Genomic DNA, 15,051 nt, shown 5'->3' with positions numbered 1-15,051 from the left:
CGCGCGGAAAGAAGTCCGCGAGCTCGCGTGATACTTAATTTCGCGGCGGGACGTGCTAAAGCGGAATTATTAGGTTGCCGCGCAAGTTCTGTCCGCCTTCTCGTTCGTATAAACGATCTGCGCCTTTCGTGGCATTCACGTGTATCTATAATATTATACTAACAGTGTTAGGGTTTAAGAAAGACTGGCATTTACAAGATATTCTCATTAATCCTTTGAGTTAACACTGAACCTATCGAGCAGTGAAATTGATTTTTTGAAATTCTTCTGAAGAAGCTACAAGAGTGCATCTATTGAGACTTTAGGTGATTTAGAATTCAATTGGTTTCAGTTTCTTTAATAATTTCTCAGAGAATTTGGAAAAGTCGATTTAACTCGGTAGTTCTAGTGTTAACATTGTCAGAGTTAGAGTATCTTTTCAACTTTAACATCATTGTATGCAATATCATTTCTTCTATTTATAGTAGAAATTTTATGGACATTCTCTTTAATAATTTCTTCGAGAAACATCTGTTGGGTTTTTAATAATTGCAAAGTGAAGAAATCAGGAATGGGTCATTTTGTCATGGAAAGCTGTGTATTCCATTAACCTCTTGTTCTATAGTATCTTGTCGGAGTCGCGAAGAAAGTTTTAAATTGAATTCGACAAATCTAAATGTTAGTTACTTTCGTAAGAATATAAATAAATATGAATTAAATATTACTTTTCTGTTAATCCTTCGAGTGCTGAATACTTCCAGCTGAAACGTTTCGTGTAAACGAAGTATTTTTGCTCGTCTGAATTAAGTGAGTTATAATTAAATTGTAATTGTAATTGTAATTGCTCTGTTTCACGAAATTGAATAGTCTTAAGAAACGTGTATATTAAAAACACATACATGCACCCACAGTACTCGAAGAGTTAGTTTTTCAACTTGTAATTTACAATTCTAGTGCTTTAACACTAAAACTGCTGCATTCGTCAAAACAACGGGTTTCAATTTGTTTATTTCACAATTATCGATATCTTCAAAGTATCAAATATTCGAAATGATTTTGTAAATAAATAGTTTCACTTGGATACTATATGAATACACGAAGAAACGGAGAAATCTAATGCTAATATTTCTATAAGGATTATATATCAATCATCTTGAACCCTCTAAATGTTTAAAACTAAATGTTTAAAAATATATAAAATAAAATTCTTCAGGTCTAGCACCAACAGTCTGCCTCCTCTTCCAATTTTTTCAAAACAATTTGAATAGAAACATTGTTTAAATCTCTAAGAAGTAAAAAATTCGATGCAACCATATTTTAACAATAAATCTGTAGATTTTTGTAAAAAAAAAGGAATATCCCAACTACCATAGAAATAGGAAACTGTCGCGCTAAAAATATATAGTCTCAGATAAGTGCAAAATGTTTCGAAAAATTGAATTTGTGGAACATTGAAACGGACAAAACTTACGCAGCAACCTAATATAAATTGTGGAAAAATGCCACGAAAATATCAGTCGTTCCAGTTTATCGTTCGAAACACACGTGCACACACGTGTACGTGTTTCTTGTACAGTCGATTACGCCACAGCACGCACTCGCGTGACGACAATCTTCAGGAAAGCTCGCGATCCATCTGATCGCGCTGAACCTCGCGCGGGACAGCTCGGTTCACGGCTGGTTTACTACGTTTTTAGTGGAAGTAATAGAATTCTTGGGATACTTTAAGAGCCCAACGGAAGGGTAAAGACTGATAAGGAGTCAAAAATGTCCTTGAACCAAATTAAACGGGGATGTGGCGTGCCATAGTTGGCTGGGGTAAAGAAACATTTTGCGCGGAGTTTCTGCCTTCTACCTTGACCGAGAGGGTAGATACCAGGGATGAATTAGATTATCGAGTTTTATTGTGTTTTTCAATGTTCCAGGGAACCCTGAGAAAATCTGTAATGCGAACAAATTTGTGTACTGGTATATCTGTATGAGTAATATTTGTTCACCCTATAAGAATTAAAGCTTAAAAACAATTGAAGATTTCTCGTTGGAGTTTCAAAGTGATGCTTCTAAATTTTTATACTGGTACAGTTACTGTTATTGAGTTTTTACAATTTCTTTAGCGAGGAGTATTATAATTATAAGAAATAGACGGTAAAAGATTTTCAGATATTTGGGAAAAATATATTCGTTGTATTCTATTCATCGAGGCATAGTTAATTTAAAAAATTTGATATTCTAGTAGACTAATCGAAGAATTAAATAAGTTTTGTTCCCATTGTTCTACTGTTTAGAAGAAATTAGATAATTTACATGTTTAATATTATAATAGTATTTCTTTTTTCCAAAGTGTTTACTAAAATAGACACATTATTCATTCCCAAATTTAGGGGATGCTTCCATCACTGACAGAAAAAGGTATATGCAGAGTAGTTCTCAATACCCTGTTCATAGACAAAGTTTTATTAGAATTTGCATGGAGGAGTTACGTGGTATCCCTTGTGAAAAGCTGTCAACTGTTGTAGCTTCGAAATTATGCTCACGCGTTTGAATACACCCTATATGGGCAACTTCCTCCTGTAACTGTGTTTCTCAAGGTATTCGAAAATTAACTTGACTAGTATTACGTGCTTATGGGACGTTTCTCGTGACTAGACCGTGACTGTGCATGCAAATCCACGTTGTCACAGTGCAATTTGCGCGGACTAGAACTAAACAGAGATTTGTATCTTCCGTGTAGAAGCCTACCGATGTTGAAGTAAATTGCAGCCTTCATTATGTATTATTTACATAGTAGGCTGTGAATTTGATGCGTGTCCATTTTATCCAATTCCTTAATTATTGAAGTTGAAATAGAATATTCCCAGTTTATACGAATAGATATATTTTCTAGATTTCATTGTGACACGACTTAATACAAAACTCTATATTTCATTAAATCTTAGTCCTATATCTTAAACGGAGTCGTGATGAAAATTTTAAACTAAATTCGACAAATCTAAATGTTAGTTATTTAAAAAAAATATAATTATATATAAATTAAGTATCACTTTTCTATTAAATATAGATTAAACATAAGTAGAATATTATTTTTCTATTAATCATAAACTAAATATTATTTAAATATTAAGCATGAATTAAATATTTCTTTTCTATTAAATATAGATTAAGTATTACTTTTCCATCAACCATCAACCATTAGACTCGACGCAGCCGCAGAATAATCAACCTCTCTCCTTATTCCAACAAAACATTAACGAGGTACTTTCATCGAGCACAGTTGCGAAAGAAATCCTAGGACAAGGGGTTAATTAGCTCACGCTACGAGTCACTAATTACTTCCTCATGCATCAAATCCCCGATCCGTTCGCGACCGAATGCACGTGTCTTTCGGTAATTCACTCACGGTATAATCGCATCAAATCCTCGATCTACTCGTGACTTTACACTCCAAGTACTAAGAAGGCTGCGAGCAGGGATTCTGTGCCCAAGAACACGTATTCAACGTCTGAACGCATTACCCCGTCGCGCTTCGACGGCTCGATACTCCCGCCAAGATCCTGTATGCAACAACCGAAAGGACTAAACGCGACGCCGCGCTGCTGCATCGACACGCGTGCAACGAAAGCAACGAGTCCTGCGCTAAGAGACACGCATGTTGCGAGCTTCTCGCTCTACCTTCCGATGGAAGTTTCCTCTAAGCAGATGGCGGATGCGGAACTCGACGAAAACATCTTCGAAATCAGTTTCGGGAACAAAAATCCTGGGTAGTCTCGCGGTGTACGATCGATTTACGGTGTATTCGATTAAAGATCGATTTATATTAAATCAATATTAACCCTTTACACTTCGAGCAATCTTTAATATGACCTTTCAGCAAATTCGAATCGTTTTTACTAGGAGCTATAACCTACTTGAAGAGTATTTACAGTATGGGCGCACCTGTAGATCCTACTTTGTCAAGGAAAAAACGCATATACATGTTAAAGTTATGTTTTATTAAAAACGGAGTAATAAACTTATTTTACAATGCCGCCGCAGCGGCAACGTAGTGCAGAGTTAACTATTATTCGACGAGGAATTCTTTATTTTTTCAGGAAAACATGTAATTCTTCTTTAGTTTGCATGCTTTTTCATTAAAATATACCTTAGGTGCATTCGTAATGCGTTTGGCGAGTGTACACTTCATTTTTTGATTTTATTCCGCGTAAAACGAGAGATTTTTTTAAACTAAATTCCACAGTGAATAGGTCAACGCTCAAATGTACAATATTTGTACAATATTTTAATGTTGGATAAATAAATCCAAAATAAAACTTCTGTATAATGCGACTCATTAGGAAAATTAATACCACTACACTACAATTAACGATAACGAATATTTTCGTTAATTTTGTTTCTAATCAAATTTCTATTAATTTTAATAGTATCTTCGAATACATTTATTTTATTAGATATTTCGAAATGCCAGGCGTCAGAAGTTACTGTACGATATTAAGAGGATTAAAGTAAGTGTTAATCCTCGATCATTTAATACGATTAATGCATAATCCCTATACAAATTATAACAATAGATTATTTTCAGTTGCATCGGATATTCGGTAGAGTGTTCAAGTGAATTTATTTATTTTCAAGATGATTTCGAATATTCAGTGCTTTTAAAATACTTTTAATAGATGCTATTTAGTAAATCAATTATTAACAGACATAAACTCGTCGTCAAAATGATTTAAAAGAAACAAATTCTGCTTTAACGTAACATCTACTTACACACCAGGAAATCAAGAGTCAATATAGTTACAGAAATATTAACTATCGCTTCTGCAAAAAAAAAATGATTAATTCTCAATCATTCGCAGAACACTAACTGCACTGAACACGATAATATTTTTTCATATATCTCTCTTCAATCGACGTTCAATATTTCTGATTAATATTTTTATATTCCCCCTGGAAATGTAAAAAAAAAGGGGGGAACCAGGAATAGAGTAATTTTTTTTTAAAGGTTCACAGGAACCAATGTACCGTGGCCGTTATCGAAACGAAAGTCCGAAGTAATTAGTCGGTGAAAATTGTATCGGTTCGCGGCCGTTGGTCGTTTTTGGACGCGATATGGTTCGTGGGAACCGTTGGGCGAAGATTTGATTGATGACGGTGTGCACGGTGGGAGGAGTTGAGCGATGATTGAAAGTGTCGGTGGTGATTGAAACGCGGTGCTCCAGTGAAAAGTGGAGTTTGTAATAATGACCGAAACTCTGTTCCCTCGTAATTTAGTATGCGTTACGATCGCACTTAAATGAACAGCCGAGATTTACGAGCCGTATGCGGTTACAATTTTATAGCATTACGATACATTAAGGATACATTGACAGTTGAGAAGAATGGAAGTATAATTGAATGAGTGTCCAGGGGAAGGGTGTGTCTTGCTGACTTCTCGAAAGGCGTTTTCTGTGGAATGAAAGTTTATCAACTGTTGAAACCAATGACTTTTAGATGCAATATCGTGTGTCTAATTAAAAAATTACTTTATTATTCTTCGATTACTATTTATTCTTCAAATTTGGTAAACTTTATTAAAATACCACTTCAATTTCCAAAGGAAAATATGATACTCTTATGAAATAATTTCAAAGTTGTTGAACATATATATATATATATATATATCTGTTCGGACGTATAAATAATGAATTCGATATTTAAACATGATCTTAATATTGTTTCAAGGAAATGTAACCGTACTTTGTCTTTATAAGCTGCATGATCAAACAAATTGGATTAAAAATCAGATACTGTCACTTTGATTTTAGTAGGATGTCGATCTCTCAATTTTAATTTAAAATTCCGAAGAAACGTAAGAATTCTTTAAAACGGAGACAAGATCAAATAAAACTCACATGAGAAACCATTTTATTACTTAATCCCGTAAACTGTAATGCTTATCCTCACTTCGCATTAAAGACTCAGACGTCACGTGCAACTGGCTAAGCGTATTCAGCGTCAGCTAATAATAAATATTCCCTTTCTCATTAAGTCGGACAATAAATTCCACGTCTACCAGAATATTTATAGCGTTACAAACTAGATTATATCCGCGTTAACCGAAGCAGAATTTTCTCAATCAAATTATTCACGATTAAGCAGCCTTAGCGAGCGTGGTTGCGAAAGAAACACCGCTAAAGACAATTTAATCTTAATCCAGTGTCCCATTAAAAAGAGAAAGAAAAATAAAAAGAGAAACAGAAAAATGAAAAGGTACAATTATATTTTTTAATTACATTACAGGTGACAGGTCTGCTTTCTCTATTGCCAGCCATTTTTACCCTTAACTACCGGAAGGCCCCAATACGGGGACATGAAAAGAAAGTTTTCATTTCATTTATTTATCATCGCTGTAGTTTTCGTTATCAAATATTTCTACTTATTGCATCATTAGTTTGTTGATCATGCACTGACAAAAAATATTTATCGTAACATAACGTCTTATGGGCGAGTATTACAAAAGAAGCTCGTGGCCGTTAAGGATTAAATGTACATACATAGATTGCTCTAGAATGTTTTGTAATAGCAACGTTAATCATTCAATACTTACTTATCTTAACCCTTCAGCTGGTTATTTTATGAACGACTCGAGACGAATTCAATTAACATAATGAATACTGGACAACTATAATATTATATGATTCGTTCCAGTACAAACATTTGGTTTGATAGGTCGAGATTATTTATCGATTTTTTTACATATCAGATAATTTGCAATCTACTATTTTAATTGAATTACGAGTAACTATGGTGATTGTAAATGTTTTGGTGAGAGCACCTCGCTTTCTTTCTTTGTGTTTTAACTTTGATCGCAGACTCCAGCCTCAAGTTATTACAACGATTTATCGAATAAACCCAAAAACGAAGTGTTACTAAGAAATGAAACTTCGCTTGGATGACGTGTCAAACTTTTACAATCGAATAGCATTATAATAGAGATTCCGAGCTTTGATATCTAAATTCGAAAGCTGCAAATGTATAATTCAATTATTCAAATAATGAGAGATTGACACATAGTTTTCTTTTGCCTAGTATATAAGTCTTTGATTCAGAACTCAGCTTGTTTATGAAAAAGCTTTCCCAAAGTTTAAATAATTCTTATCCGTAAAGGATCATCTCGTGATCCTCAATTAAGGAATTAATCCATTCTCCTTTTAAAACAAGAAAAATTCATATAGAAGGTGACCCAATGTTAAACAAGAAAAATTCACGTATCAATGTTCCAGTACGTAAATGCAGCATTAATTTTCATTATGATGCAAAATTACATGACTACTATAACATTCAAATTTATAAGCCACATTAGCATGCATTTAATTTTATATACTCTTAACTTTTAGAAATTATTACGCACTTTAACCCTCGGAGTACTGCAGTTCAGTACTGAGTATTCTTACAGCTCATTAAAATTTTTACTGTCGGCGAACGTGTTAACTCTTTGCGCTCGAGAGGAAACTCTCAGTCACCACTAGATTTGATACTGCAAAATTATAGTCCTGTACATCCACGTGTGGAATATTGAAATAAAATTTCAGAATTTTTATTTTGCAAGTATTCAAATGATGAAGACGTGTTTGCGGAAGATTTACAATTAAATTTTTGTATTTGCATCGATACAAGCCTACGCAACCCTTCGAATCTCAAGAAACGTATTATCCTAATTTTTCTAAAGAATTAGAAATTAGTCACACTACCTGCTCATTGTCTTTAGTATTAATTTACGTTCATTTCCCCATTACTTCGTTTCAAGCAACACCCTTCACACCTCACTAAAAAATACTGACAATTTCCATTGAAAAACAATCAATTATAAAGTGCCAAACAACCAAACTTCACCAACTCTCCACCTCAAAATCCCATTATCAACACCGAAAAACACTCACACCCCATAAACCACAGAAATTTCGATCCCCAAGATCCTCCACTCAATTCGCCCCGCATACCACGCAAACATTCCATCTTCCCCGAGCATCTGGTATAAACAAGACCGCCCAGTTCCGTCGCGCAGTGCGTCCGTACAATTACGTCCGTAATAAAATCGAACGACGATCGTTACTAATATAATTACATTGGGACAATCATCGTGTAAACGAGCGCGGCCCGAGTCTCCGGCAGGTAACGACTAGAGGAAGGAAGAGAGGAACGTACACATGGAAAGAGAAAGAGAAAGAGAAAGAGAAAGACAGAGAGAGAGAGAGAAAAGGGAAGATTCCAACTCCGGTGGAACGTAATTTCCTCGGGGTATATGGGATCGTTTTTACGTGTTTTCTCGCGGTGACGGCCACGACGACGACGTATCCAGCGGAAATATTTCCGCGGAGGTGCCTCGGTTCCACGTCCCGGTTCTTGCGCCCGTGACGACGGCGACTTCTGTCGCTCTATTTGCACACTCGAACGTTCATAATTCCGGCCGGGGGGATAAAATGAATCGCAGGGCCCGAAGACAAATGACGAGTGGTCTCTCCTTGAGCCGGCGTTGCAACTCCGGTTCGTTCGCCTCTTTCTTTTCTCTCTTTCTATACCTTCGGTTTCTCTCTTTCCATGGTTTCATCCTTCTCGCTCGTACACGCCACGTATACACTTGCCCGCGCTTGGTTCGTCGAGTGACATTATCCACTCTTACCGTAACGCTTCAGCTTTTATGTACTAATTATCGGCTTCTACGTTTTCTCGTAGTCGGCACCATAAGTTGCTCGCCGGCATTCCAGGCCGCGCCACTTCCGTGGGAACGGCTTTGTTCATTAACTTTGACATTTTCCACCGGCGGGACTATAAGTCTTCTTTCGACAACGCGGACGGATTTTATATACGGCGGCCGTTTCGAGAACGGAATGCGCGCGCGCCGGTGGTTTCTTATCACGGGCGGGGAACGTGTCTCGCGAGCGTTTAGCCGGGGTTCACTGTTGCTTTTTCGTTTTTACGCCTCTTTCGATTCGCTCACATTGCGGTGGGGTTGCCGTGGGTTCGCGAGAGCGGGTTCACATAGATCGCGGCGGTGGCTCGGTTGTAACCTGATCACGATCTTCGGATCGTGCGAGGTGTTCGATTAATTTGTGCGAGTTGTAAGCTTGTTAGTGATCTCTTGTTTTGTAATGGCGGCCCGCGGTCGTGGTGGAGGTTTTAAATTGGGTTGGTGGGCGTGAGTGCTATTTGGAGTTTTTGGGATTGTTGGTGGAATGGGGTGCTGTATTTTGATAGGGATTTTTAGTGTTTCAATATTGTTATTTTATGGTTTATTGTAATATAATGTAACCGTATTGAAACATTAAATTAAAGAAAATATTAGATATCACTAAGAAATATTATATTAATATATTATATTGTTATTTTATGTTTTATTTGAATATAATGATGTGACAGTATTGAAACATTAAATGAAAGCAAATATTAAATATCACTAAGAAATATTATATTAATATATTATATTATACTGTTATTTTATTTTATACTTTCGTAATAATATGTAATGTTTGGTTTCATTTGATGATTTTAATGTTACTGCATGTCTAATATTTAACTTTTCCAGTTTCTAAATTTGTATTAAATTTATCAAGTTAAGTAAAGGGTTATGTTTACTAATGGAATAAAATAATACTTTTATTGTATTAAAAATGTTGTAAATTAAGGGATAATTTGTACATACACTTTCTTTTTAAAGAATACTAGCAAAACAAGGAATTAATGCAACTAGCACTAGTAGTAGCTTCATAAAATCAAACGTTTTAATATCATTTCACAGAAACCTAATTATAACTTATCTTTATAATCCTTATAAGAGATTAGCCAGATTCGAAATAAAATAGCAATCCCATTAATTTTAGTTGAATTTTAATCTTCCCATTGTGATCTTACTCGTTCACGGCGTGAATGCACCTACCCCGCTGCCCATTAATAACTTTTTCCTTTATTTTTAATCTAATTAGACCCCCTAATAGATTCCCGGAATTTCTCCGCGGAGTTTCATGGAAATTTCAATGTTTCCGGATTATCTTACAAAAAGTGTGGAGGAAAATGAAACTTTATTTCATTCTTTAAACACTCCCAGGGATTCCGGGTAAAATAAAATATCTTGTTAAATCTTCATTAACGTATATAACCCCGTCGTTTCTTCCGCGTACACCATATGCGCATAAAATTCGCAGTTTAGCGTTTAAAGGCACATTAAGAAGCAATTACATATATATTATCTCTGAGAAAGGTGGGGGAGATTTTAATATCAGACTCACGGAATATTCACAGAGAAAACTTTTCAAAAGAAATTCAGTAACAGTATCGTTTTAAATTTAAAAATCTTACTCAAGACCAATTAGTACATGCTCCATTTTCAAGAATAGTAAGTTTAATTATTAACTCATTTTCCTGTGATTTCTTTTATAACCATGTTTGCTCAGGCTACTTTATAATTAACAATTTAGTAGAAAAAGACTAGAATTTGATGCTGGCTTTGTTCCCACGTTCACTTTAAAGATTAAAGTTCGATAATAGCCAACTATAGGCAATACTTAGTTTACTTACAAAATAAATAAATAACATTTAGATTCATCGTATTCGGTTGAAAATTTACATTCAAAGTAAAATTCAACACATTAAAAATCAACTACCCAAACTTTTATTTCCCAGAAGTTACAAGATTCAAGTTACCCACGCAAAATTCGAAGCTCAACTTACCATCTAAATCTCATCCCTACATCACCACAAGCCATGAAATCAACCATTCAACCACATATCGAATCAACTATACCCCTTCCCTCCATTGACACGGAGTTTTCGTTCCACACGGATTCGTTTTACATCAATAAAAATCGCGCAAACAGAGCCGGTCAAACAAGAAACCAAAACACTGTATAGAAAAGCTAGTATAAATTTTAATAACACACATTTATATCGCACAGGTTAATAGAACCAAAAAAGAAACATTGCAGGAAACAAAAATTAATTTCATTCGCTACCTCCAAATTCAGATCACGCCTAAAACCCAGCGCGTAAACGAAGAAACAAATGTACACGTTTCATCCCCGGGAAATACAGAGACTTCACCCCCTCGTCAAGTGCGAGACAACAAAAATGTCCAAAACAAACTCCACCGTACCATTTCAGCATCCCGATCGCCGCCGATTCAATCCCATTAAGGGGGTAGGCTATTAAACGGCAATCCGTGTGGGAGTGGGGCTGAAAGTCTCCGCTAAGGGGTTGGAAGTTCATCGCAGCCCGTGGCGGCCGTCTTGACCGAGTGAACGCCGTTTAATTAAGATAAAACCAAATTCGCGAGTTCGTGGCTCGTGTACAGGCACACAGAGAGACCAACAGAAAGAGAATGAGAAAGAGAAAGAGAGAGGTGTGTCGAGAGTGAGAGGAAAAGAGGGGTCCGGGTCTATTCGTGACCGGAACCGTGGCTCCGTGCGAAAGGGGCGCATCTCCAACCCCCGTCGGGCTCGCTTTACGAATGGGCAAGTTTAAGCGAAGCGTAAGTTCGTACAAGTTGCAGCCCCGACTCGAGTATCCGTCGTAATAAATTGCTAAGCCGTTCCAGGAGCCACTCTCCGAACGTCCAATTAATCAGGGATGTTAATTTCGTCCGGGCGCGCGGGACTTCGGGGCAGGGATTTTAAGCGGGCGCCGATTAATTGTCGCCCTTTGATCGCAAATAATTATCGCTCGTAATACCGTTTTCCCTGGTTATTAATCGACTTTCAGCCCGGTCCCTGCGATTCTTTCCTCGAGGCGCAACGGTACCGTTGCACCGCTTCGAACTTGCTTCTAATTAAATAGCTGCCCCTTGGAAGGATCCGGCCGCGGATACGGTTGTTTAACGGATGGTTATGTAATGGTGCTTGAGTTTTGTTGGGTGAAATTGTATTCTGCTTGAGTTTTCAATGTTTCTTGTAACCTGTTCTGTGGTTTGGTGTTTATTTTTGGTTTTATTGTTATTGTTAGATAAGTGAAATTATCAAGTAGAATAATTGTTAGTAGCATATTGGTGGTAGAATTATTAGGCAGTAGAGTTGTCTAGGATGTATTTCCTCGTGAAAAAGTGAAATTATCGATATTTCGATTCTATTTGAATGTATGTATCACTGAATTTAGTAATTTGTAATTGAGTAAGATTAATTAGTGTATTTACTAATTTCTCAGGAAATTGTCTATATATTTCAAACAATAATATATAAGTAATTTAATAGTTCTAATATTAACCCTTCGACCTACAATATCGTGTCAGACTCGTGACGAAAGTATTCAACTGAATTTGAGAAATCTAAGTGTTACCCATTATTTCCGAATATAAATTAAACATTCCTTTTCTATTATCAATCGTTAACCTTTATAGCAGACGCAGACACAAGCATCAGAATCTGTTCTTTCCCTAAGCAATTATCAACGACAAAGTAATTCTATTAACCATACTGACGAAATAAATCATACAGCAACGAGTTAACGTCTCAAACACACCATCGTCAAACTGCAGAAACCATCAACTTCAGAATAATTAACAATAAACCAATCCCACCCAATAAACAAACCGCAAGACGTGAAACAACAAAACAGTTGACCTTTTCGCGAATCGCGAAGTCCTAGAAACTCACTCACCGATCTATCCATTAGATCCCGTGATCCACGCCCCTGACGCGGAACACGCGTTCACGTGACCGTCGCGTCGGTCAAGCGATAACCAGGAAAGGACGTAGTTGTACGCCGACGGGAAGTGGGCGGGCCACGTTAATAAACAAGACAGCGGTGATCGCGGGCTCGATCCGCGGCCGAGTTTTCCGGGGCCAGCCCGTAAACGAAGTTAGCCCACGGCCCGTTATTTTGGATTACGCGGGGATAGGGGTGTCCGGAGTCCTAATGAAGGCACGTGCTGCCTTCCTACCGGTAGCCGTCGCTGGCACAGCCTAACCTGGCCTGGCTGGTCTCTCTCCTTTGTCGGCCGCGACACGCCGGGGCTTTGGACCAGCTAGACACAGTTTAATTAAGCGAAACCAGAGCGTTACGTCGCCTGTGTATGTATGTACACGTGTCGGTGAACACCCACGCGACCCCGCAGCTACACGGTTACCGGAGGCAGCTGCGCGAGGCTTGACCGTGCCCCCTATCCCGCTTGGTCGCGCAGGATCAGGAGTTTAAATACAACCCCTAAATGCTAAACGTGCGGGAATGCTCGGACAGAAGGTATCGCGGACCTTTGCTCGTGATTCACCCTGCCATCATTTTTGCGTATGGTTTAGATAAACAAGATGGCAATAGGTGTAAACTGAATGGATATTAAGCCTGCCATCTCGTCAGAGCTGCACTTTAGTCATGTGTTATGTGGGATAGCTTCGGTTGGGAACACTAGGTTTACCAGTTTACGGTTTAGTGTAAATTATTGCGTACTGAATTTTTTAATTATTGTTTGGCGAATGTTTATGTTGGTTTTGATTGATGCGATTACATAGATAGGTACCGTAATTGTGTATTTTTAAGCCTCTAATTTGTAAGATGGAAATGGATGAACAATTTTTCTAGGAATAATGAAATAAGTTGCATAATAAATATGAGAAAATCTAGTGTTGAGAAATAAAATGTTAACCTTTTGCCTTGCGGTTTATTTCTTAAGTATGATGGATATAGCTACTTTATTATTAGTAGCTTACTTGAAAAAGAAATATTGATGTTTATTCCATTGTATATCTACGGTTATTCCACAGGTTAACGATTGATAATCGAAGAGTAATATTTAGTTTATATTTAAAAAGAATAAATAAAACTTAAATTTCTCAAATTCAATTGAAAATTTTTGTCAGGAGTCTGATACGACATTGTATGTCAAGGCTTAACACTGAAACTACCGATCAATTATAGTGACTTCTAATCAATTTTTTATCAAAATTAGAACAATACGTTTCTTGAGAAATGTAATGAGTAAGAAATTTAATTGAAAATCTTTCGCAAAAATGACTCCATAATTTAATTGTATTTAATTGTTCAATATGTTTTTGGGAATTTTCATTACAAATATAAATACGAAAATAATGAAATAAATACAACTGTTCATTTACTACTACTCGTACACGAAAACGCAAATACTTCTGGAATGCATTAAGAGTGCGGAACTGTAAAATTTCTACAGCTGCAGCTTTGGTAAAATCATAAATCCTTCAAATGTATTTACAATGTACCTCGTAAACATGAATTATAATCATGTTCGGTTCCACGTGTACTGATAGAAATTGTTTAAATACAATTGTTAGATATCACGATTGAGTATTTGCCGTGATTTAGTACATATCATCAAGTGTACACTTGGAACTCTCGAAAGAAAATTTAAGACACTCGAACGCCCGTTTCTTTCGAAGAACTATATCAGCTTATCTGTACAGCAAATAATAGTGACTTACGTACACAGATTTTCCATCGATCACGCTGATAAGCTCAACGAGACACTCACCTGAAACACAAAAGAAAACGAGAAATTAGTTTCGATATGCAAACATGTACAATGAAACTGATGTTCGCCATGAAATAATAAAAATCCTTATCACTCTGGATTAAGGTGTAAAAATACATCGACTGTTCAATATAACCAACTGTGCAATTTAAAAACAAGTTATGCAATAGCAAGTTTGATATTCACAGAAGAAAAATTCTTTGCCACGCTCAATTGAAGCATATTTTTCAGACTTGCGCACACAATAAAAAGACATCAACTTTTTATTGTATCAAGTGTACCACTTAAAGGCAACTTACATAATAACGAGTTTGGTGTTTAAAGAAAAAAAAAAAGAGTTTCTCGCTACACTCCGTTTAAACATATTTTTCAGTGTTGCATGCACAATGAAATGTCGTTAACTTTTCATTGCACGCGTTATGTAACTTCCATTTCATATTTACTTTCAGCACCATTCTACATCTGTATACGTGCAGGACATATTTTTTAATGTGATACGTGCCCTACATTTTATATTTCTCTTGACTGTTACATCCAAATTCGGAATTCCCATGCAGCGATTTAACTGAAACCGGCAAAATATGCGAATGCACGTGATTCCTTGACAAATTCATCAG

General features: G+C 36.5%; 1 protein-coding gene across 7 annotated transcripts in view; it reads right to left on the bottom strand.

Annotated features, from left to right (window-relative positions):
- Mxd (MAX dimerization protein) overlaps positions 1 to 15,051 on the bottom strand; it is a 376,159-nt gene that overhangs the window by 174,704 nt on the left and 186,404 nt on the right. The window lies entirely within an intron of this gene.

Source organism: Nomia melanderi, chromosome 13 (genome assembly GCF_051020985.1).
Source record: "Nomia melanderi isolate GNS246 chromosome 13, iyNomMela1, whole genome shotgun sequence".
Taxonomy (NCBI): Eukaryota; Metazoa; Arthropoda; class Insecta; order Hymenoptera; family Halictidae; genus Nomia; species Nomia melanderi.
This window is presented reverse-complemented; position numbering and strand designations above follow the sequence as displayed.